Genomic DNA, 27,771 nt, shown 5'->3' on the forward strand with positions numbered 1-27,771 from the left:
GAGTATCTAGCATTGTATTGGACAAGTGACTAATGTAGTATAGTGTTTTTAAATAACAGGGTGGGTTCTAACATGCTTGCATTGCACGTAGCTATTCCATGTTCAATCCCCAGCACTATATAGGTCTCCACAGCACTATCAGGAAGAGTGACTCCTGAGCACAGAGTCAGGAGTAAGTCCTGAATGCAGCAGCATGTTTTTCCCACTCCCCACCTCCCCCGAAAAAAGGCAGAAAACATACAGACACACATACACACACACAAAGCAAAACAAAACAAAACAAAAACACGTAACTCATCTTACACCATTCACAATCCAATGCAAAGAAGGATTCTTAAAGATGAGGATTATACTACTTGAGATGGATGGGAAGGAGTTAACAAACATAAGACTTTCTTGGACCCGCACGTGTTTTTGAAAATTAAAATGAATAAAGCCCATTTTGTATTGTTTACTTACTACATCTCCATAACTGAGTTGAATAGTTTCTTTGGCATAGAGTTTACCCCTAAGAGAAAGCTCATCAGATGGCCATGTGTCTTTATTTCACAATATATTCCTGCCAAATTGGAGAAGAGAGTTGGTCATTTTCACAGGCAGCGTCTTTGAGCATGATTAAGGTCTCATACATGAATCACAGATACGTGGTCTGATCTGTGTTTTCTCATAGGAAGAAACAGGTGCTATAAATTAGTCCTGTAACTGAACTAAATTTACATTCATTATAAAGTGAAAGCGTGACTAATTCATTAAACCTTACAGTACATTGGTGAAAGGGCACTATTTAGGTTTAATTTATAAAGTAAGTAATTTATGAAGTTAGCCTTATTCCCGGGTTTTTGAATTTGTGTATTTACATGGTTTAAAAACATGTTACTACTGGGTTAAATTTCTTTACTGTAACTTGGTTTAAAGTTCTGCAAATATTTTATTTAAACGTTTACATGCGATAATTTTATAAAAACAACATAAGAAAACTAAAAGATTATTATATAGAATTCTGTGGTCCTTAAAAATAAAAATAACCTGAAATAATACATGTGCTATTATATGATTACCACAGTTAGCAATTATAGCTGAATACCAACACACCTGTTTATTATGACTGTTCCTTGAACTAATAATGGTTTTTACAAACTTAGATATTTGAAAAACACATTTCAATGTCCATGACACAGTTATTGGAATATAGCCAACCTCATTAGTTTGCACATTATCTATGGCTGCTTTTACTCGGCAATATCAGAGTGAGTAGTTGAGAAAGAAACCATATGGCTCACAATGCTGTTTTCAACCTGAATTCAGTCTGGATAAATATATATGTATATAATATATATGTATTTATACACACATATGCACATCTCAGTGTATGTTTATACAAACATAGGCATGCACACATATATATTGATATATATGTCAACCTATATAAGTAAATATATAAGCATATTAAATTTAACATTTAAATGAGCTTACATAAAGTTTTGATTACATATAAACTTATTGTATGCAGATATTTTATTTAGGGATCTCTATGAACACGTGCATATTATGCATGTTTAATGTCTATTGATAAGGTTATTATAAGCATAAATGCCAGTGAAGTGATCTTCTCAGATGAGACATTATAAAGAAATTAGTAGTAAGTGGTGCATATAGTTAGACTCAAGTTATCAAAGGTCAGAATTTTACATTTAATTATGCCTAATAAGATAGGAAGGTAAGTAGGTAGATGATAAATAATAAAGAGGAGGCTCAAAAATGAATGAAAGATAAAAGCATTGCTTAAATGAAGAAATCTAATTTATTCAATTATGTTTGCATATTCACTTTTTAGAAATATTATAATGATTAGCAATAAGCCTTTGATATCCTTGCTATCCCATGCAATATTGAAGTTATTTTCTCTTTTCAAAAAAAAAATAGGCTAAAGTTTTACATCAGAGAAATAAAAAATAAAACAGTTCTCGACATGGTTAAATCAAGTGGCAAAAATAGATATAGATTAGTCTCTTTCATCTATTTATTTGTTAACCATATTTTCCTTTAAATTTCAGTAATCTTCCACTGGCAAAAAGTTATTATGCCCAGTGCAACAACAATGAATCCATCCTGGATTATTTTTCCATTCTTGCAATTCCGTAAAATTGTGCAGCCACCGTGGAAAACAATAATTGTGTCTTCTTAGAGTACTAAATTTAGACGTACTCTAATTATTGATACAACCAAATTATATAATCCCTTTCCTTCTAGGAATAAAGAAACACAAACTATGGCAAAAGTAGAAGCTCAAACATTTGACGACCATTGGTCATAGTCACACAATGAGACTTGGTCTTGCTAGATCTCACACTGAGTTAGCTCTCACTGTGTAGAGGTCACTCGCACTTGCTTTCCACTTGACCAGTCTACCTCAGCAACTCCCTCTCATGCTTCAAAGCTTTCTCTGTCTTCTGTCACCACCTAGGGAAACGTTTCTGATTCTAAAGGAACCATATAATTAAGTTAGGTTTACTCAGATAATCTCCCTTATTTTAAGGTAAGGATTTCTAGTTTCAATTCAATTTTTTTCTAGGCAATATGACAAGTCCAGGCCTAAGACCAGGGAATAGCAATCAGATCAATCAAATATACTTTTGTCTTTCACAAGGGATATCTTGCAATGGAAAGTCTACTTTTCTGCCTTATTGATCTACTCAAGCTCATCACTGAAACAATCCTACCCCATACACAGAATTTCTAATTGCACTTGTAACTCACACTATTTATCACAGGAAATTTGAGGAAACTCTTAGATGATATTTTAAAAAGAAAAAACAAAACAAAAAAAGGACCACAAGATTAGATTTCCTTTAACATATTTTAAGATGTTTTCCGCTCTGCTTTAAATAGCAAAACTGACAAAAAATTTGAAGAGACAGTATAGAGTGGAGTTTTAAATAGTTCAGGGGCTAAGACTCTTCACTTCTGAGCAGCTGACCATGGTTGTGACAATAGCAAGGGTTGAGGGAGTGAATAGGCAGGGACAGATAAGTAAGCTATGTCTCTAAGTAACTACACCGAAAGACAACTAGCCAGTGTTTTTCTAGAAAATAGTCTGTATGTCTCAGCTTCTCACAAAATGGCACATCAGCTCAAAGACAATGGTTATATTTTGTATATAAAAGGTCAAACCCTTTCCTCCTCAAGAGAATCCTTGCATGGCTCTAAGAACCCTCATACAACACCAAAATATGTTCTATCCTACCCACAGCTAGCAGTCTACTGTCCACTTCTTGCCTTCTGTGAGATTCTGTCTTATCACCCATATCACACTAAATATTTTTTCTCAGCCTCTGTCTTCATTCTCTTCATAGAGTAAGAGATAGACCAAAGATCCTAGGCTACACCTATACCCATTAAAGTTGCATCCATGGCACTGCATATGGCCCCCTGAGCATTGCCAGGTATGATCCGTGAGCACAGAGTCAGATCTCAAGCCTGAGCACCAAATGATATGGTCTCAGAAATGAAAACCAAGAACAAAACAAAAAAATAAACTAATTATTCTGAGAATATTTGAGCCACCATGAACAAACAGGGAGGAGACTTTTCTCAATGTTCTGAAATTCTTGCAAAAGTATACTGAAACTCAGATTAATCTATGTAGAAATCAATCTGAAATTTTAATGATTTCCATAACACAGGATAAAAGGACATTCAGTGAGATTTGCAAGACAGCTGCATTCCTAGCAGAAAGCAAGCACACTATAGTGCAACAACTAAAATCCAGAACCTCAGATTCCATGATTTCAAATGTACAGTACTTGCCACAAAGATAGTACATAGATTAAGCCGGGTTCCTTGCATGTGGTTCATTTCATGGTATAGCATGCTCCCTCCAGCACTGCCAGGTGGGGAGGAACACAGGTAATTCCTGGATCACATCCACCTTCACAGTCATTTATGCTATATTCTCTGCCCTGATGGCAGGAATCACTGTGAGAGGATTCTGGGTCTCCTGAGCTCAGCTTGGGAGGGTCTCTTACCCAAAATTGAAAAGAAACTGATATAAAACACTGATAGTGGAGGTAGGGAACACTCACAAACTTGAACATTTGTTCACTAGGTAGAAGTGGACTCTACACACAGATGCTGCTAGGCAGTCAAGGTAAAAAAAAAAAACCTTCCAGGTATTAATAGTGGACAAGATCCAGCAAGTACCATCTTGGCAATCTCTCACAGCCTTGCTGACAGCCCAAGAAGAGTAAGCCACATTGCAATCAATTCTCCTGACTAACGGATCCTGAGGCAAGAGTTTCCTAAGGATGCTTCCAAAGAGACAGAAAGGCAAGAAGTGTTCCCAGGGAGTGTTCTAGAAAACCTAGAAAATACCTAAGCTAGGTAGGGTTAAGAGAAAACTATTAAGAACACTTCTTCATGAAGGATAAAGTTCTCCAACCTACCAATCATGGCTGTTAGCAAACATGCTACATTTTTATAGCAAAACATGCTTCATAGATCAATCTGGAAAGTAGCATGCTTAGTGAAATCAACCAGAAGTGAAAAGGAAGACAAGAGCGTTCTTTCTCATGTGCAAGATACATAGAAACTTAGTGGTGGAATAACTTTTGTCCAAAGGCAAAGAAACTTAGATCTGATCTTCAGAAGAAAATTTACCAAGGGAGAGGGGGTAGTAGAGAAATCACAGAGACAATGGGGGAGGGAAGAGTACGTTCTGGAGGAGTGTGTGGCATTAGAGTGTTATATGCATGAAACCCTGCATTAACAAGTTAGTAAGCCACTGTTAGTAAAATAAAAATCACTTGAATCACTAGTCATCCCGTTGCTCTTCAATTTGCTTGAGTGGGCACCAGTAATGTATCCATTCATTCCTGTCACATACTAGTGTAGCCCAATGGTATCTGCTCACTCCAGGAACACAAAGAGCCGTTCGTTCAGGGTTTTAACAAGGAAGTCTGACCATCTCATAGGTGGGAAGCCATGAAGTCTTTTGATGTTCCTTGGGATCCAGTCGGTAACAGCTCTAGTCCAGCGGTTATCTCTAAATTACATTACATGTACAGCCCATCTAATTTTCGATGCCTTGGCAAATGAGACAGTGTCCCTGATTCCTGATCATAGATGGACATTGGAACTCTGGATTCCTTCTCTCCTTGAGTGAAATGTGATATTCCAAGTAGAGCTCTTTCAATTCATCTTTGGGATACCCAAATAGCGTTCTGGTCCTGTTTTCATAGGGTCCAGGTCTCTAAGACGTATGTTAGTGCAGGAAGAACCGTGGAGTCAAAAAGATGTGGCAGGAGCTGGAGGTTCTTTGTCCTCTTAACAACTTCTTTGATACTTTTGAAGGCATTCCATGCTGCTTGCTTTAAACTGCGTAGTTCTGGCGCTAAGTCATTCCTCATGTTGAGTTCTCCACCCAGCTACACATAGTGGCTGCATTCGGATATGTTTGTTCCATTGAGAGCAAATGGAACGTCATTGATTAGTTTGTTTCTCATGAACATTGTCTTGGTGAGATTCAGCTGTAGTCGAACCCTTCCACACTCATGGTTGAAGTTGCACAGCATTTGTGCCAATTGGCTAATTTTTGGTGTGATTAGAATGATGTCATCAGTGAAGCAGAGTTGGTGTAGTTGCCAACCGTCTATCTTCACTCCTATTCCTTCTCATTCTAGTTGATGCATGACAATCTTGAGGATGGCGCATAAGAATTTCTGTGAAATAGTATCACCCTGCCAAACCCCTCTCTTTACAATGATCACTTTCTTGTAGAATGGTGGTGAATCCATAATATAGCTCACGAAGGATCTTGATGTAATGAGTATAAATGCCCTGTTTGGCTAGGGCTTTGATCACCACTTCAGTCTCAACAGAATCAAAGGCCTTCTTTAAATCGATGAACGTTAGACAGAGCAGCATCTTGAACTCTCCTGAAACTTCAATGAGCTTGGTTACTGTGTGGCTATGGTTGATCATGCTGAATCCTTTTCGGGACCTGACTTGTTCTTATGGTTGTCCTTTGTCTAGTCTTCTGGCATTTTATTCAGGATAACTCGAGTGAACACCTTGTAGACAACGGATGACAGGCAGATTTGGTGATAGTTGCCGATGTCGTGCATATCTCCCTTCTTGTACAACAGAATGGTCCTGCTGGTTTTCCATTGGGACAAAATCTTTCATTCGGACAAGTAGCGTGTGAAGAGTCGAGTCAGTGTATTGATGACTTCTAGTGGCAGATTCTTCAGGTGTTCAGGTCTGACCTTTTTTGGACCAGGTGCTATACATGTCTTTACCAACGAAATGGCGTGTCGGATTTTGGAAGGGAGGACATTGGGGATGACATATCCATCCTGTGGAATTTGGTATGTGGGCAGGTAGATGTGGCTATTAAAGAGATCCAAGTAGAAGTCATCAACAATCTTCTCCATTGCCCTTCTGGAAGATGTGTTAGATCCATCAGGACGTCGGAGGGCAGTCATCTTGTCTTGTAGTTGGCAAAGGACAGGTGAGTGTTGCGAATGCTTTTCCTGGCTTCTGCTACATTAGCCAACACTGCTGTTCTTCTCTCTTTGAGGTCTTCCTTTATCACTTCTCTGGAGTTTTTCAAGCTTGGATGTTAGCTTATGATTGCCTGAGGCCCGTGTCAAACCACGTTGGCAAATGAGCTTGAGAGTTTCTGAAGACAGGCATCTTCTTGTGGCTTTCCCACTCTTGGCATTCATCAAACAGCCATAGAGTTGCTAAACCGCCTGATTGTATCCCTCGTCTATGTTGTCAATGATGGCATCTTCCCACATTGCCACAATAGTGCCAAAGAGCTCCCAGTTGGTGGTCATTCTGGGAGTTCTCTTCTTAAACTTAAACTTTGCAGTCTTTTTCTCCCCACTCTGTGATGTAGAATTTTGCATGAAGGAGACGGTGTTACGATCCTGTTTGGAATTTTGGGACAACATCAACATCAGTATGACATTTGATATGAGAAAAACAGTAACTGAAAAATAAAAATGTCTTTAAAAAATGAAATTCTGAGTTTTCCCAAACTATATTTGACCTACAAATGCATCTCTCTCTGCCACTTAGAATGTTCTCTGGCACTCACAGAGGGTGCATGCACCCTTCTCTTAGAAGCACCCCCACATTACATTTGCCACATTTCAGCACCATCTCCCAGTTGAACATTTCTTTCCACAATAGTCTTTCTCCAATCCCCCTTATCCCCACCTCCTGTACTATCCCCGAGCCCCCTTAAGTGACATGTTTCCTATTAAATGCCAGTTCATGTTCTTGGTTTCCAATGTCTTTGGGTATTGTTTTTCCATGACAGTGTTTCATTCCTTCCAATGTATGAGAGAGAACATTCTGTTTTGGTCTCACTCTATGTCAAACTTCACTCAGCATGATATTTTCCAGGTCTCTCCATGTAGCAGCAAGTTGTATGACTTTATCTTTTCTTTATGACAGAGAAGTAGTCCATTGTGTATATGAATTTCTTTATTCGGCCATCTATTCTTAGACATTTAGGTAGTTTCCAAATTTTAGCTATTGTAGTTAGTGCTGCAAGAAGCATAGTGGGTGCAAATGTCTTTTCTCAATTTTGTTATTGGACCCTTGGAATATATTACAAGAAATGGAGCTTCTGGGTCAAATGGAAGTTTGAACACTAGATAGTATTAGGTGGTTTATATTGTTTCACAGAAAGGCTGGACAAGTAACATTCCTACCAGCTGTGAATGAGAGGCTCTTTATCCCAGAATCTATGCCAACACTGGTTGTTCCTATTCTTATTGATATATGCCAGCATCTATGGTGTCATATGATATCTCCTGCTCTTTAGATTCATGTCTCCCTGATAATTAGTGCTCCTGAGCAGTTTTTTATGTGCCCTTTGGCCATTTGTATTTCTTCTTTGAGAAAGTCTCTATCATCACTTCTCTCCATATTTTGATGAGGAAACCCTGTCAGCAACAGTACTATAAACCACAGTGGAATATAAAATACATACATGAATATATATATATATATTTATATACATATATATACACACACACAAACTCTGTAAAATATATATATATATATATATATATATATATATATCACTGTAACACTGTCACTTTCATCCCATTGCTCATCAATTTGTAACATCTCCACTCTAAGAGTTGTTGTTACTCTTTTTGGCATATTGAATACACCATGGGTAGCTTGCCAGGCAGGATACTCTCGGTAGCTTGCCGGGCTCTCTGAGAGGGGCAGAGGAATTGAACCCGGGTTTGCTGCTTGCAAGGCAAACACCCTACCTGCTGGGCTATCGCTCCAGCCCATATACATATATACTGTAAATTATATATATATATATATATATATATATGAGTCTATTATGCTTTACAGTGTATGTATATATGTGTGTGTATACACATGCACACACACACACACACATATATATATATACACATATTTATATGTCTTGCTTTGGAAGGCATTGGCAGGAGAAAAGTGAACAATGACGAAGGGGTCTGTGTTAAAACATTGTGTACTTGAAACTAACTCATGAATAACTTTGTAACTTCATGGTTACTAAATAAATTTTAAAAATATATATCAAGGTGAATCCACACACACAAAATAAAATAAAATAAAATAAAATTGCACAGGAAAAAATAAGAAACCCAGCAAAGGGTGCTTATCAAAAATTTACTAGTAATAAATCATAAAGAACATTATTTTTAAAAGAAATTCTTAAAATAACCCTTAATATTTTCCTTAAGATACATCTCTCAGTTATGTGACCCCAGCTGGAGTCCTACACACAGTTTAAGAAAGTGCAGTGTGTATTCACCAATGGAATACTCCTCAGCTATGAGAAAATATTAAGATATACCTTTTTTGGCAATGAATATGGAACTAGAAGCGGTCATATATCAAAGCCCACATGTATTTCTTAAAAGACCATGTCTCATCTATACCTATTACATATAGACTGTATCACTTGATCATTTTCTGATACCTTGCGTATAATTGTGGTTTATATATCTTTATTAATAGTTACACATAATTGTAACTAACAGTGCAAAGCCTAACAGTGTTTAACATTGGCATCAAATTATTTCAGTATTTCTAAGAAAATACTCACTAGAATATTAAGATTATTTAAATCACTTAATGAAAATTGACCTGCACTATAATTTCTTTGTGATTTCTGCATCTTATAAGAATGTGTTAATAATGGCTCTTGCTTACTAAAACTTTATAAATGATTATATGTGCACACATATAATATAGACATTAAACCCACCTGTTCACCACTTAGTACTTATATATAAAAGTCAATGGCAAGGAGTTGGCACTTGGGAAATGTTGTGCGATTGTTCAGTTGACAATCTGGAAATCTCATTAGTTGCTCTCAAAGAATGTTCTCTAAAAAGTCAAATCTTCTTTCCACTTCATTCTGAGTTGCTGGCATTTCTCATCCTCTTTCAATAAAACTAAATTCTTTTTCCATTCACCTAGATCTATATTGCCTCACAACATTTTCTGTCCAGCTGCAAGAAATGTTGTCTTCTCCCAGTTGCCAATTATTCTCTCGGCCAACACATTTTCTTCCATTGCATCTTTACAATTCTCTGCAATTATGTAATGCTTTCTGAAGTAGGCTTTCAAAGTTCTTCCAAATATATTACTTCATTAGTCTTCTTGATAATCCTATAATGAATACACATATAAACAGCCCCAAATTTGTCAAAGTATTGGATTCTTAAATGTCACTTGGGTATTGGTTATTTGAAATCCAGAGACAAAATATAGAGTTCAATCTCAGGACAATTTGCATATGCCTACATGTGCATATAACTGAAGTGTAGTTCTATATAAATGATACTACATGGGCCATAAATACTTATCAAACATTTGCAGTATTATAAGTTAGAAAGTTCTATGATGGGTTCTAGAAAATTTTTTTTTTCTGTGGGCATCTTGACAATTAAGTTTTAGGATTTCTTGACCAATATTACTTATTAGTCATCATTAATCCATCTTTTGAATTGAGAGATGGACTGAACAAACCCTAATTCATGAATATAGCAGTAGTGTCAACTGACAGGGTAAGGAAGGCTAGGAAAATTGGGAAAAAGTAATTTTGTTTTGGGGACACAACTGGCAGATACTCAGTGGTTATTCCTAACTTTGCACTCAGGAATTACTCCTGATGATGCTCAGGGTACCATGTGAGGTGCTGGGATCAAATTCATGTTGACTGTGTGCAAGGCAAGCACCCTACCTGCTGTACTAATGCTGCAGCCTTAAGATCAATTTCTATTTTAACTTCTGTTTGTTTCTTTTCTGACTTGGTTTCAGTGTACTATTTTCTGTATAGACTTATTGATATATTCCATCAAATTCTCTGCTTTATTTGTACATAGTAAATTAGGGCAAAGATATGTATTTATTTATATCTTTCTGTTTCTACAGAGAATTTTAGTAAGCATATAAAACTTTCTAAAAGTTATTTAAGACTTTTAGGGAATCAAAACTTTCCTAAAGGGGACTGTCCGATTGCATATTAGTGATGACTGTCTATGACATACACAAAAATGATGATAATATTGACTTGTCTTTAAATAAACAATCTAAAAATTTTTCTCTAAATATTTTTGTGAAAAATATCAGCTTGAAGGGCACTGTAAAATATGGAAATACAAATCTAAAAGTATGATGATGGTAACATTAGTACCTGTAGTGAAAGCAGAATATTACATTCATTCATGGATTTGAATTAAGAAGAGTTGGATACTGCCAATGAGTCACCCCAAATGGCTATACACAAGGGACTAAAACTTGCAAATCCCTACATACCTGACTTTGGAAAGAGAAGAGAAACATGTGAATAAGACAAATATTTGGAGAGCACAAAATGTTCATTGAAAGGGGATTATTGATGGATACACTTGTTAGGAATCAAGATATTTCCATCCGGTTAACAATGTTCTTATTTCTCCCATTATCAGAAACAGTTAAGTTTATGTTTTTTGTTAGAATGGTATTTTTTAAGTAATATGCATAACTGACATTTCATGCTATCAGACTTCTAGTTCTGATTAAATTTTATTTTCCCTCTGTGAACATTGTTTTATAAGTTTGAATATTTTAGATAAGATCTGCAGATCAGGGATTGAAATAAATGATAGTGGTGACAATCTATTACCTTCTCTTTCTTCCTCTGATGTTATGTCATTAAGCAGAGGCAGATGACTTAAATGGTATCCATCCTTTTATCTAATAGCTTTCCTCTTACCAATTATTCATTGTTTCATCTGAAATAGAGCCAAATGAGTACTTAAGTGTTTCAAACATTTTTGTGTTTGCAATTGCAAAATTCAGGGAAGAGGATATAAAGGAAATATTCTTCTAAAATTTTAGAGTTTGAGGGAAAATTTCTGCCACTGGTGGTTGATGGTTGCTTCAAACTGTGTGAAATATTTTGTATTATAAAATTCTTAAAAATAAATCTATGCTAACTTCTGATGTAACAGAAGGATGTAGGTCATTTGTATATCAATTACATAGGAACTCTTTAGTTCTACGTGGTACAGAACCCCAAATAGATACTAATAGAAATTCTTTCTTCAGCAGATAAAACATTATTATTTTTGGAGACCACATTCAATGGTCTACTTCTGACTTTGTACTCAGTAATCACTGGAAGTAAGATTTGAGGGACCACATGGGGTGCCATGTCAGCCATGCACTATACTATATGTACTATATCTCAGACCCAGAAAAAATAGTTATGTTTAAAAATAAGCAAATGAAATGCAAAATCCACCAGAAGACAATATTTCTAAATGTCATAAACTAATAATTAAAGGTGACTAGAGCCATTAGAACACATCAGGGTTTAAGTAATAATATAGAAAGTTATCATTAATGATAAATACTAGTGTACCAGTTAGTATATAAACAAATGACTCATGATCCATAGCTACAAATGAGGCATAAACAAACACATCTGGAAGGTTCTACATACATAGTAAGTTGATTGAAAAATACTAAGTGATGGATCTCATCTGGTCATTTGAATTAGTTTGCAAGATAGTTACAAGTAAATTATAAGGACAATGCTGAAACATTATGAACAATCTATAAATAAGTTGAAAAGAGTTTTAAAATTGGAACAGGGACCTTCATGCATTCAGAAAATCTGATTTGTCATGCATATATAGATATTCTGAATAACTAATAATGTATCCATAGTTAACTTCCTTCTAGGAAAAGAATGTGGGCTCAAACAATGAAAGTGTACCAACACAATGTTTTGTAGAGAACTTTTTGTTTTGAAATTTACCTTAATAAATCAGTTAGTCTAATCTTACAACTTAAAATTAGAAGTGCCAATTTTGTCCCCTAAAGGCATTATGTTTTGTTGGGGGTCCACACTTGATGGTGTCCAGGTCTTACTCCTTGCTCTGTGATCAGGGATCCTCCTGGCTAGGGTCAGCAGACAATGTGGGGTGCCAGGAATCTAACCCAAGTTGGCCACATGTAAGGCAAGCACCATACACACCATTATATTTCTAACCCAAATTTTTGTGCAGAATTTTTTTTTTTATTTTATTGAATCGCCATGTGGAAAATTACAATGCTTTCAGGTTTAAGTCTCAGTTATACAATGATGAAACAACCATCCCTTCACCAGTGCCCATATTCCACTCCCCATCAAAACATCAAAACCCAGTAAACCTCCCATCCCGCCCCGCCCCCTCCCGAACTGATAAATTTCACTTTACTTTCTTTTTACTTTGGTTACATTTAATATTTCGACAAAAACCTCACCATTATTGTTAGGAGTTCCCCACTAGAGTCAGACCTGTTGTGAAGATATATGAGGTTGTGCGGACTCTATTGCGGCTGCATGGTTTTGGATTTCTGTATTTTAGCAACTAAGTCCAGGGAAATTTCTTCCAGATATTGGATCATTGCAAGTTTGTAACTCTCATCTGTGGTCCTCATAATATGGCGGGTACCACGCCCTTCACCCCCGGCAAGGAAAACGGTGAGAGAGAGAAATATCTTTTCCTTCCTGGGCAGGCATGGGGTAGCTGCTTAGTCTGGTTTCTGGAGACATTCTGGAGACAGTCTGGAGACATTCTGCAAGGAGCTGCCCATACTAAAAGTAGTTTAGCTGGCCTCTGGAGTCATGCTCGTGCAGCTGTGGAGAGGTCTCAGACGTGTGGCCCCCAGGATCACATCTCGGTGGCCTGTGCAGGATTTTTTAGGAAATTTTTAGACCTTAAAAAAATAAAATTTTTGGCATCATTATTCACTCTACTTGTCATGTGATTAATCTGTAGAGTGTATGTCTCTTGTTGAATGCCTTAGAAAGCAATTTAGAAAAGCACTACTATCTTAGAGAATAAAACACTGTAAGGTTATGATCTCTTGGCTGTCATAGGATCACTTTGCATTTAGTTTATTATAACCAGGTCACTGTCTTATTTCTGAATTGATTTTAGTGCACAATAAAATGATTCCACTGCAAGCATAGAACGACTAAATGTGATCAAAACAAGGGGCTACAGTGATAGTATAGTGGGCAGGGCACTTGTATACAGGTTAGTGTAAAAAACATCTGCCAGGTGGCGACCAGGGAAAGAGCCTGGACAGCTCTTCCTGTCAGAAGCCCCCCTCCCCAGGTTCAGGGGTTCTGATCTAGGCTGCTCGACAAGCCGGAGCGGCCCCGGTCCATGGGGCAGACTGAGGAGGCCCAAGGCAGTTGATTGATCAGTTTGATCAGTTGCTCTTTATTCCATTCTCTCCATGCGCCTCTTCCCTCCTCACTCCTCCATCCTGCCCTCAGGATCCTCCTTCACTCTGGATTCTCCTTCTTCACTAGTCTCTCCCCCTACTTGTCTCTCTTCACCTTGCCCTTTAGGCTACACATCTTGAGGTAGCAAAATCAACATAAGAAAGCCCTTCCTGAGGGCCCAGCATTCCAAAGCCCTTCCTGACTGCCAGCAGGCAAAATACCTCTTAATGTTTTTCTCCTTTCCCTAGTCCAAGAATTTATTCACATCTTAATACTAGTTATTTTTGTATGGACATAGCAAGAGATACATTGAGGCTTGTAAGGCAGCTCTCCTGGCAACATCTTGCCACAGACTGAGAGTACAGCACTCAGGCCAGATTAATCATTCCTAACCCTAGCAGGGTCCAAATCTAGTTATTACTTTTTGGATCATGACAGCATTTTTCCATGACCAAGCTCTTAACTTATAGAACTTATAGTTAAGCATTAGGCACTTTGGCCAGGCCCATCTCTATGCCAGGGTAGCACACAACTCACAGCTTGCCCTGGGTCTGTCTCGTCCCTTGTCAGGACCCTGCTTTGGGGTGATGCTAGGAACTGAGGGCAACTGAGGCTTAGGTGGAGAGAACAGATGCCTAGGAGGAAACTATCATGTAGAGTCAAATGACTCCCAGGTTACAAAAGCATAGTTTTTGCTACAGTCTTTTTGTGTCCATACAAAAGGACATGGCTCTGAATAAACTACGCAGAGGACTCAAGGAGAAGAGAAAAACAATATATAAAAGTCAACAGAACATTAAGAAAGAAGCTACAAATAAACACAGAGGAATGGGAGCACTGTGATGCGAGTAACCCAACTAACCTAAACTATCTGAGACTATGTTATCCTACAGTTTAGATCCCAGGCACCACGAAGAGTTAGTCTTGGGCATAACTAGATTTGGTCCAAAACTAATACCAAACAGAAACCCATGATAACGAAAGAGAAAATATGTGATTCTTCACACTTCATCTAATCCATTTGCCTGCCAGTTCAATAGTGTATTCTATAATTAATTTTACTTAGAATTATATGATAGTTCGAGATTTCTGTAAAATGAATGTTATTATTTTATTTTCTGTGTAGTACAAAATTTCCAGTGAGTCATTAACTGTTCACTATTCAGTGTGTGATATCTACCTCAAGCAGTTTGTAATATGTTTGTGATACTCTATTGATTGGTGGTCCCCTGTAAAATATATAAAGGTGCGTGCACACGCGGAAGATGTGATGTAATGCATTGTGTTGTTCACAGGCTCTCAGGGCAGTGCTCTCTCTCTCTCTCTCTCTCTCTCGCCTTTCGCGTTAAGTGCTCTCAAGCTGCTGTGCATGGACCAGATTAGGATGGCTCCTCCTTGTGCTCTGTTTCTGTGTGTGTCGCTGTGCTCTCTTCTGTCTGTCTCTCTATCTCTGACTCTGTCTCTGTAGTCTCTCCTCTGGTCTCTTCCAATCTCTCTCTGTCTCTGTCATCTCTCCTCTGGTCTCTTCTGATCTCTATTCCTCTGATCTCTCTCGCTGGAGCCTTTCTGCTTCAGTGTCTGGAGCCCCACTCGCTCTCAACTTCTGACTCTGACTCTGACTCTTCTGACTCTGACTCTCACTCACTTTGTGCTCTCCTTCCCCTGCTTCCGGGTAGGGTGACTTCCTGACTCTCTTTCACCTTGTGCTCTGCATCCGTGCCTTCTCCCTGCTTCTGTGTCTTCTTTTTGTTTCTGTGTCTTCTCCCTACTTCTCTTACAGTCTTGGTTTGCATAGCAATCACGTAGGGTAGTGACGCAAAGGTGAGTTGAATATTAACAAATCAACAAAGAGAGGTAAGACCACTCCTCCAGGAGATTAACAAAATCTCATCTAAGGAGATTACTCCAGATTACTAGGGGATCCTCCTAAGGGCAGGATCCCATCCAGGGTGTGTTGCTTTCTTCTTTACTCAGCTAGATATCCACTTAAATAGTTGTAGTAAATTTACTTCTCACATTTCTAGCAAAGTCATTCTGCATGAGCACAGTAAGAGATATATCAAAAGATTCCTGAGGATATCTCCCTATAGATTCGAGACCACACTGCTCAGGTCAGGTTAGTCTTCCTAACACCAGCAGGGTCCTAGTCTCATTGTTACTTTTGGATCATGACAGCATTTGTCTATGACCATGCTCTCAACTTATAGTTGAGTATTCTGGTGGTTTGGCCTGGCCCATTTCGATGCCAGGGTAGCACACAGCTTGCCCTGGGTCCATTTGGTCCCTCGCCGGGACCCTGTTTTGGGGGTGCTAGGAACTAAGGACAACTGAGTTGAGAAAACAGATGCCCAAGAGTAAATATTATAGGAGTCAATCAACTCTCAAGTTACAAAGCATTATATTAACTATCTTCCTCTGCCCATACAGAAAGGTCATTGCTAAGTTCCCTGTGGCAAGGCTAAAAGGACAAACCCAATGTTTCCCTATAGTCTCCTTCATTCTCCTTCAGGTTGCTCTTTATGTAAGTTCTTAATCTTTGCCATATAACATAAGCATTATTGATATACACTTACAATAGAATTAATATTAATGTTTTTTGAACATAACATTTTTCACAGGAATTTAAGGTAAATACATTTTATGTAAGGTAAATAATATTTAACATAACTTGACAGATCCAGAAACCACAGCTTCAGCTACTTGACTCAGATTTTCTGACTTGAGGACATTTCCTTTTATTTTCTAAAACAAATGTTACAGATCTACCAGTGGCTTATAATACTATGTAAAGTAAGATGTAATGTTTGGGGAGCTAGTTTCTCCTATAAGGTCCTTGCACACAGATGATCAGGATTCAACCCTTAGCATACCATATGTTCCTCCTGATCCACAGCACTATGGGTGATGTAGAAGTTAGAATCATTACCATGTGTGGTTCCCCAAAAGAGGAAGTGTACCTTCAAACTTCTCACAGGAACCTTTTTACATTTTGATGTCAATGTGAATTGCATTGCACTGTAGCACTATTGTCCCATTGTTTATCTTGTTCATCAATTTGCTCAAGCAGGCACCAGTAACATCTCCATTGTGAGACGTGTTGTTACTGTTTTTGACATATTGAATACACCAAGGGTAGCTTGCCAGGCTCTGCCATGTGGGTGGGATGCTCTCGGTAGCTTGCCGGGCTCTCCGAGAGGGACAGAGAAATCGAAGCCAGGTCGGCTATATGCAAGGCAAACGCCCTACCCACTTTGCTATCTCTCCAGTCCCTGAATTGCATTATTAATTTTATTTTGTGTTATATCTAGGGCGCTTTCTTCTTTATTATTTTTCTGCCAAGATGGAACAAAAAATGTACATGTGTGAAAGAAGAAATTAAGACAATGCTAGTTTGTACCACTGAAATCCTTATGTAAAATAAAAGGTGAGAGGAGACAAGATATTACTATGATTATTTTACTGATGTCTCTATGATACATGATTTTTATAAGATATTCTTTTCCAGGCTCTATTGAGATTGTAAAGTGTATATTTAATACAATATTAGTGTGCGTTAATCAAATGATAGGGTGAGTCTTAAATTCCACAATGATATTGGATGCACATATTCCTTGTGAAGAATATTAAATGTGATTTCTAAATGTGGAGGTTGTATTTGGCATTCTCCGCATCTTCTATTCTCCCACTGTCAAATGGATCATTACATTTTCAACACTTAATTATCTTTTCACCTAAATTGTGTCTTATTTAACTTGATCATTTAAACTGCTAAAGTGACTTTTTATGTTCATCTTTTTTTTTGTATAAATGTACTCCTATTCTCTAACTTGACTTTTGCTTAGCATAACAAATAGGAAATTTAAAAGGAAAAAAAGAAAAAAAAGCATAAACTTCTTTTTCATTTGCAAATGAGAGCAATTTTCAGTAACCTATCCACTAGACCTTGGCCTGTTCCTTGGACTAGGCATTGGGTCACTCCCATTTTTCATTGCTTGTCACACAATTAACTAAATCATTAAAATGGAACTAGTCCATTGTGACAAACTGAAATGACTAAAAGCCTGCCTAAGGCATTGCACTGTGCAGCTGTTTAAGAAAATTCCATCTCTTCTAAGTTGGTGATGGATAATGTGACAAAAATATTCCGATTAAATTCTAACTTTGGAATACTTAATAAATTAGTAAAAGTATTAGAAGTGCCACTTACATTCACCTGTCAAGAAGGAAAGCTCCTGGGCTGATCTTTTTGCCCTCTTTGTTCTGCTTTTAAGTGGGCAGCTTGCAGCAAGGGGGTCCATGTCATACAAAGATATAAGAGGGCATAGATTGAAGTTCCTTTGCAATGTCTCTATGCTTTGTCATAGCTTTCCTTCAAATGTAAAGTAATCGAAGAACACAATGCATTTCTCTGACAGATTGAAGTCTTTATCTTACATAATCACTTTCTATTTTACTAAACATAATATAATTGGAGCATATTTATTTTTAGAAAATTTCACAGGAAGGCATTTTCTCTGAACAAAGCAAACGTGCAGTCTGTAGCACTATGTCAGAAGGAATTAAATAAAATTGTAATTTTTGGAAGGTCACTGAATGAAAGCTTACCTTGTTTCATGTGTATTTTTCTACTAGATTTTTATTGCACTACAAGCAGGAAATGGCAGGTTTTACATTTTTACATGCACTAATTAAAGTCATTCAGATAATTATTATAATTATACTTGCATTAGCATTGTTTTTATTTATATATTACTATAGACAACATGATTTTTCACAAAAACTTGCACTCATGTATAGATATAGTGGAAAAATACATTATCCTAGAAGTTATAACATTGACAGTTTAAATGTTTCAATACTGATTACATGTGTGAGATTCATATGTCACTCTACATGTCTAAATTAGCGTATACCAGTAAAATAAAGGCATAGACCTGATCTTTATGCTCCCTTATAGATTTAGCCACTGTCAATTATCAACACTAATTATAGATAACCAAAATACAAATTAGTATCATTAAGGCAATTATCTATCTGTAATGTATAATTTTTATTGTTTATATCACTGAATATTTGAAATGTGTGTAGTACTCTTAAACCCAACACAGTTTTCCTACTTTGTTTCAGAAAAGTATTTGGGGAAACCAAGAGTGGCTAAGGGTTTACTCACAGTAGTGATCTATTTGTTTTAAATACCTGTTGTACTTCTTCATTTTCATGAGCATTTCATTTTCTTTGAAATTATGGTTCTGATCAACAACAATTAATCACCTGTCCTTCACAGCCTGGTCTTGGAGTATTTTAATTTTGTCTTGGACAACCTATCTAGTTTTGTATGGGCACAAAAATGATTTATATATGTTATTAAATCTGGGATCTGTATTTTTTCTTCATTTTGTCTGTTTATTTTGCTCTCTTGGTATATTTTACTTATCCCAATATAATTGCAATATTAGTCTGGCCATATTGATAACAATTTCCTGATTTGGCTGGATTCTCCTAAAGTGACTTAGAAAGATACAGAATTCTACTCCTCAATTTGATTCTAAATAATGATGGTGCTAATGATGTCGAAGACAATAATGGTGATTTTGCTGACAAGTGACATAGAAAAAATTTCAAAACAACTTAAATTTAGTATCTATTTCTTGATTCTACCATGTCATTTTCTGTAACAAAGTAAAATTATTTTTATCTGACTTACCAAGTAAAGTAAAGGGACTTCTAAAGTAAATTTATCTGTAAAAAGTAACTCCATTAAGAACGCATACTCAATTGTTATAGGGAAAAATAATATTATGGTATTATTTTAAAGAGGGGCTGGAGCAATAGCACAGCTGGTAGGGCGTTTGCTTTGCATGTGGCCGACCCAGGTTCAATTCCCAGCATCTTATATGTTCCTTTGAGCACCACCAGGGGTAATTCCTGAGTGCAAAGCCAAGATTAGCCCCTCTGCATCGCCATACATGAACACCCACACACACAAAAAAGCAAAAATAAAGACTTACATATTGAATTTTCTGATTCAATATCTAAGTCATTATAAGAAAATAAAAATCCTTTCTACTATAAAGTGTTCTAGACACACCCTCTCCAAGAAATTAAAACTTCTATTTGATAGGAAACTAGCTTAAAATGGTAGAAAACCTGCAAATAAAGCCCAGATTTGATCTCCACTATGACATGACCCTCACTACACTGAACACAGAGGATTGTTCTGTGTAACCTTGGTAGTCCCCAGCACCACTCACCAGAACCACTAGTTAATCGTCAGGAAGCCCAGCTCCACCGAGTCAGTCAAAAATTGACAGGGATAGCCCACCTGCTTCTGAGCTTTGTTGGAGAGTTCTCCACTAAAAATTAACTTCTTTTGTTTGATGTTCATTCTATCACAGTAGACTTAACATGCTCATTTTTTGTAGTTAATTTTTTTGTGTTTGCACTACAGTGTTAAAAAAATTCTGCTACTTTCATCTTTGTATTCTAGTCCCATCACAGGATTCTTCACAGTTATTATTATTGTGCTTGTGGAATGAGTATATCCATGGTGTATTTGCAAAGGGAATGCAAACATGATTGATGAACCATCAAAAAATAGTGCAGACTATCCACAATAGCTACAATCTGGAAACAATCCAACTTTCCAAGACTAGATAACTGGATAAAGAAACTATCATCATATACACAATGGCATGTTACCCAGCTATAAGAAAATATAAAGTCACATGCACTTTGCTGCTACATAGAGGGACCTGGAAAATATCACTCTCAGTAAGGTTAGTCGGAAGGACAGAGAATGACTTTGCATACAGGGGATATAGAGAAACATAAAGATGGAATAATAAATGTTCAAAGACAATGGAAGCAAAGAATATGAGAACTGGTGTTCAGTAAGAAATATGCCGCGTAAGTGTGTAGGGGGAATAGGACAAGGAGGGGTTAACATCTGTAGAAGAGGGATGCATTCAACCTGGAGGAGATGGTGCTGAAAGGTGGTAAAGTGTTTTGTATGAAGCCCTATCAGCAACAGGACTGTAAGCTACAGTGCAGTAACTTTTTTTAAAGAGCCAGTTGTAGAAAAGACCGCTGGGATGCAAATGGTGTTATGGAGGGGAGGGCATTGGTGAGGGGAATTGGACACTGGTAAAGGGAATGGTGTTAAAACAGTGCATGTCTGAAATCTGATCATTAATAGCTTTGTAATTTCACAGTGACTAAACAGAAATAAAAGAGTGTAGGATGAATTTTAATTTGTCGTTTTGGGACCAGACTTATTAGTGCTCAGGAATCACTCCTAGCAGGCTTGGGGAACTATATGGGATTCAGGAGATCAAACCCAGGTCAGACACTTGCAAGGCAAATACCCTACATGCTATACTACTGCTCCGGCCCCAATTTGTAAGGTGTTTTTTATTTCCTTTTGGGTCACACCCGGCGATGCTCAGGGATTACATCTGGCTCTTCACTCAGGAATCACTCCTGGTGGTGCTCAGGGATTCGAACCCAGGTTGGCCGCGTGCAAGGCAAACGCCCTTCCCGCTGTGCTATTGCTCCAGCCCCCCAATTTGTCATGTTTTAAAGCCATTTTAAACACAAGTTTTAAATAGAACTTCAAACAATTGCTAAACCTTATGCTAAGGGACTGATAAAAATAGATGTTGAGACATGAATCCTCAACCTTAGTGCAATCTGAAAAGTAAGAAACATAGTAAACATTTACTGAATTTGTGAATGAATCCATCCATAAAAACAAACCACTGAGAATGGTGGTTTCTCCAGGAGTCATAAAAGTAAAAAAATGAAAGGAAATATATGTGGGGGAGAGGAAAAGTAAGATGAAGACAGATATGAAGACTGAGAGGATAAAATGTGTGGAGGTATACGGTTGAGAGGGACAATGAAACAATTGACACAGAATCTAAGTAATTATTATTTACACACACATATGTAAAACAAAATTAAAAACCACCAACAGTTTTTGAAACAGAAAAATGCATGTAGTTATACTACCATATGGTAATAGAAAAGGGAAAGGGATATTACAGATGATTTTTTTTCGGTTTCTGTTTGTTTAACTGGATAAACATTACATTTATGTAAATAGTGGAGAATAGAGGATATCAGTTTGGTATTTTAAAAACTTTTTTTCTCTCTGCTTTTGACTACCTATACTTTACACTTAAATTTTTTATAAAGTATTCTATTCCCTCATACTGTTTTTATACTCTCAAATTATATTTGTTATTCTTAAATATAATTTTATAATCTTGAAATATGATTTAATGTAAATTCATTGTTTTACATACATCAGTATTACTTGTTTGGGGGTCCTTAAAATATCACAATCATTATTGAAAATTCTCACTTTCAAAGAAATTTTAACAAGGTTGCAAATCACTTTGATTATATTTTTTAATTTATTATTTCTAAACTAATTGTATTATACTTCAAAACTAATTTGGAAAAATAAGGCATCTGAAAAAACATTACTTAATATTAAAGAATATTGTTTTTCTCAAAAGTGAAATGTCATATTCAAAAATCAAATTTAAAAGATAATTCTATGCTTAGTCAGACTGCAGACTCATTCATTGTGTTACATTCATTCAGAGCTGGCCTTTTCACACATGTTCTATTTTGTCCTTACATTCATTCTTTTAAATAGTCCCCTTGGAAGGATTATTCTTCTGATACAGAAAAGCAACATAGTGTAGCAAAACGTTTTGGAAACTATTTCAAGAGTTGATGTTGTCTACAGCCATTGCTAAAAATACAATGGGACTTTTCTTTCCCTGAGAAGATTTATTTCTGAAACTTCCTCTTTCAGATTTTTAGATTTTAAGACAGTTTCTCAGAAAAATGGTAATGTGCGAAGACAAGGCTATTCACTGTTATCTTCAGAAAAATAGTGGAGATATAAGCTGAATTGTGTCAATATTTCACAATTTTTATAGCAAATTATCAGTGAGCTTTTCAATTCGCAAATTATGCCATGCTTTGTTTCAAGATGTTTAGTCTTTCTATAAGAAACATTGCTACTTCTGTTTCATCACAGTGAATCAGAATAAAAACAAATTTGGTGAGAAAAATATTTAATTATATATGTTCTTTATATTGTTATATTTTAAAATTTTTTTACTTAATGCAAATTTGTCATTCTTTATTGATATTGCTGTTGTCTTTAGCAAGTTGACCTGAATCCTCCATCTTCTACTTCTGATTATCTTTAGTTTATAGTTCCATTTATTCTTTAATATTAATGTACTCTTTAACATTATTGTCTACCACTGTTATAGTAGATTACAGTTATTTTCTAATCGATATATTGAGTTGAATTTCATAGTAGTATATTCTCTAAATTTATCATTTATTTGTGTATTTTTTGCTCCCCATTCATTGTGAACAGTGATACTTCCATTTCTTGTTTCTTAAATATTGCTATTACATCTAATTCAATCTTTGATTTTGCATTTGTTTTACATATTTCCTTTCACAGAGAGTTTTAATAGTCATCTCCAACTTCCAAATACTGGTTGAGCCCTGACTTTCCTAAGCTTTAGTTCCAATGATTAGCTATATATCCCACATCCATTTTCATCCATACTAAGTCTAAAATTTGCTTTTTCTGTCTGCATTTCTCACTACCTCACACCTAATCCACTAACTCAAAATTTGGAGACACTCCAGAATTGTTCAAAACAGACCTCCACATTCCACCAGATAACAAATCCTGCCAACTCTACTGCATAAACATGAATGCTTATTCAAAAATTTTCACTATAATTATCATTCTAGTTTATGGCTTATAGATTTTTCACCTTAATCATTCCAAGAATCCATCATGGGGATCGTTGCCAGAAATAACCAACTTCCATTACAACATCCGTCAAGCAATGCATGCTCATAAGTCATAAAATATTTCTCTTTGTTAATAATAAGACTAATAATTCAAAGATAAAAGGTTTTATGACCATTAAATATAATTTTTGACATTTATTTTCAGTTTGTTGTATTTTAAATAAATAAATTTTCCTAAGAAACATGCTAATTGGCTGGCTGGACATAGTAAAGGGGTTAAGTACCCTTGCAAACTGCCAAGCCTGGATTGATCCCTCTCATTTCTTAAATGTCACAAGACACCACCAACAGGAAAAATTCCTGAGTACAGAGCCCGAGTAAGCCCTGAGCACAACCAGAAGTAGCCAATCCCTCCTACTGAAAAGGAGGTTTAAAATTAAGCTTTCAAAATCTGGTAAAATACATTAAAATACAGAAGGCCACTATTCATTTCTAACTGTTGAAATATTTTATCTATATTTTGTGTCAAAATTTAGGGTAGTTTGTCAAAAGAAATTATACATTTTCAGAAAACTGACTTTGAAGTTTCAGATTTATCTTTATAGTTCTCTGTGTCATCACATTTTACCCTGTCTATAACTATTTTTACACATAGAGTATTATACAGAAACATAATATTGGTACTACTAATTATCTTATAGTATTGAGGGTGTTTGTATTCCCCTCAATACTATAAGAAACCTAACCATTTTTACTTGTTTATCATGTGTTTAGCATGCATTAGTAATATTTATCACCATGTAGTTAATACTTCTGAGAACACATTTAAGGTAAGTGTTTATTATTAAGAACATATGTTTCTAATTCTTAAAGTATCAAACAGATTTGATAGAAATCTATTGACCTATTCCATGTAATTTTCCGTATGTCATATGATGTGTATCTCATGGTGTGTGTCACTCTGTGCATGTTCATGCATTGTGTAAAAAAAACACTGTTTTATATTTTCATAGAAATGGTAAAATTTACAATATTAGTAAATCATGACAGACCAAGTCTTAAAAAATTTGGTGTTTTGGCACATATTTTATTTTATTACATAAAACTATAGCACTAATATGTTTCAAAATGATCAAAATACTAATATATACATATGTATATATACATACACTTATATATAGGTAATTTAATATGACATGCAAAAGTAGAAACCTAAATAAAAGCAAAGCATGAATATTGTTTTTACACTGTAACTGCCAGTCAAGCTAAAATTTTATGAAGAACTGAGAAGCAATTTTCACCCCTGTACATTATATCATGTAGGTCATATTCTATTATGTAAATCTCTTTCACTTGGGTGTTTAAATTTCAATATAAGCACAGTTCTAGAAGTATGACTTTTCTTTCTTTCTCTCTTTAATTTATTCTGGGTTTTGGAAAGTAAATGTTTTATTGAGGATGACATCTACAGGGGGCATTGTTTGAATAAGTGTTTAACATGAGCTGTATCTGTTTTGGATAATATCGGTATTACAGAAATGAAGTCTTTTCCTCACTGAACTTTGTCCCTCAAATTGGGAAGGGGAATATCAGGACTCATAAATGTGCTTAATGTTCAACTAAATTTTCAAAACAGTATACAAAATCTATGGCTTATCACTTGGACAATGAGTTTGGACACCCATTACATTTAAGCAATTATTTTTATTATTTTTATATACTGATAAATTTTATACATCTGTATCTGTTTTTCCAAATCATACAATATTTAATTTTATGAAAATATTTTCCTCAACAGTTTTAGCCTTGGATATACTATGTGAACCTCACCATTTCTCTCTTTACAGGGATGTAATTAATAACACTTCTCAAATTCTTAGGTCATGTTATTGTTCAAATTCAGATGAGGGAAAAATCAATGCATAAATCTCATATACATGAATGGCTTGTCTGCAATTGTTCTATAGAAGTGGATCATGAAATGGGAATCAAAGAAACTTTAGGTCACCTGCTAAATATTTCCTTGTGAATTATCAAAATTTTATTGAAGTAGAGTATGTTGTCTTGATTACCTGTACTTGGTTGAAATAAATACCATATTAGCTTTAGAGCATACCAATATTTCAGCAGTACAGCATATGCCCTTTATGTGTGAATTATGTGTTATTCCTTAACACTATAAACTAGAATCTATAGATAAAAAGACATAATATTAATTAGGTCCAGTGAATCTTATATTCACTGGATGCCAAAAGATTCGGTGTAAAATATTTTGCCATTAGGAGCAAAAAGAAATGAGACTTTATTTATATTATTATTAATTTAATGATTATATTTATCATACTTTTAATAGGAAATGAAATTCAAACAAGGTAATTGATTACAATTTAATAAGAGTGTATGTAGATAGGTAAGGGTAAGGATAAGTGGTAAACAGAAAAAGCTGGCACTACATTTAGTTTAGCAACCTTGTTCTACATTAGGTAGAGCATTTGCCTTGCACATGGCTGACGAAGGTTTGATTCCTCTGCACCTCTCAGAGTGCCTGGCAGCTATTGAGAGTATCTCGCCCACACAGCAGAGCCTGGCAATCTACCAGTGGCATATTTGATATGCCAAAAACAGTAACAACAAGTCTCATAATGGATACATTACTGGTGCCCGCTTGAGAAAATCGATGAGTAAGGAGATGATAGTGATTGTGATACTTACCAAGTAATACATGTGTAAAACCAAATTTTCACTGCAATATGGCTTTCTCCTACAAATTTTTCTTTGTACTTAAAACTAATATCATAGTTCAAGCTTCTCAAGCCCAAGATCATGGAATCATTTATGATTCTTCACTTTTTTTTCACTTTATTGCTAATAAATCTCTAAATTCTGTTGATACTTTTTGGTACTATACATTTGATGTTTAGCCCTTAAAAATGGGGCCAAAGGCACTGTTTACAATAGCCACGATATGGAAAAAACCAGAGTGCCCAAAAACAGATTACTGGTTAAAGAAACTCTGGTATATCTACACAATGGAATACTATGTAGCTGTTAGAAAACATGAAGTCATGAAATTTGCAAATAAGTGGATCAACATGGAAAATATCATGCTGAGTGAAATGAGTCAGAAAGAAAGAGACAGACATAGAAATATTGCATTCATATGTGGAATATAAAGTAGCTGAGAGGTACAAGCTTACAATGATGCAATTTCTGGCAGATATTTCTCTGGATTTAGTTACTAGAATACTAAAATACAGAAATACAAAACCGTGCGGCTGCTAGTGCGGCCTCTTGACCTCATATCTCTTCATTCTCAGCAATGGAAAACAAATTATCAAATGCTTTCTTTTCAGCAGGTAGACTTTAGGGGGGGAGAAACTCCAAATAATAATAGCAGTTTTTTGTTAAAATATTGAATGTAATTAAAGTAAAGTGAAAGTAAAGTGAAATTTACCAGTTACACATGCGGGGTGGGAGGCTGGGGAGTTGGGGGGAGGGGGAGTATACTGTAATTCTTGGTGGTGGAATATGTGCACTGGTGAAGGGATGGGTGTTCCAGCATTGTGTAACTGAGGCTTAAACCTGAAAGCTTTGTAACTTTCCACATGGTGATTCAATAAAAGAATAAATTTTTAAAAATGGGGCCCAAATGGATTTTTTCTTTTACTACTTTTTCTGTTCTACTGTTCCAGTACCAAAGTCCAAGCATGTATTACTGTAACAGCCCCTTATCTGGTCTCCGTATTGTACCCTTGTTACCTTACAGACTCTTTTCAAACGCTCACTGTAATCTTTTAAAAGTGTGAATCAGACCATGTCACTTCTCCTTTCAAAAATCTTTTAATGGCTCATACTTGACTAAAAGTTGAAAGTTAAGTTCTTTCTTATGCTCAGGGACCCCTTGTTAGGCATCTCACTTCGTTTTTTTTTTTTTTTTGCTTTCATCTGCTTCTTGAATTATATTTAACTCATTAAATAGAATAGAAAATAGTTAAATATAATAGTTAAATAGTTAAATAGAAAGTCATACTGTGCTTTTCTTTATATACTATATCATATCCTGATTGTTGGTGAATCCTTTGGAGACTCCTCTTTTCAGAAATTTTCATCCATCCCTTCCTTCTGAAATTTGCACGGCCAACAAACACCCCCACCTTAAATATTTGTATAAAAGA

Source organism: Sorex araneus, chromosome 4 (assembly GCF_027595985.1).
Source record: "Sorex araneus isolate mSorAra2 chromosome 4, mSorAra2.pri, whole genome shotgun sequence".
NCBI lineage: Eukaryota > Metazoa > Chordata > Mammalia > Eulipotyphla > Soricidae > Sorex > Sorex araneus.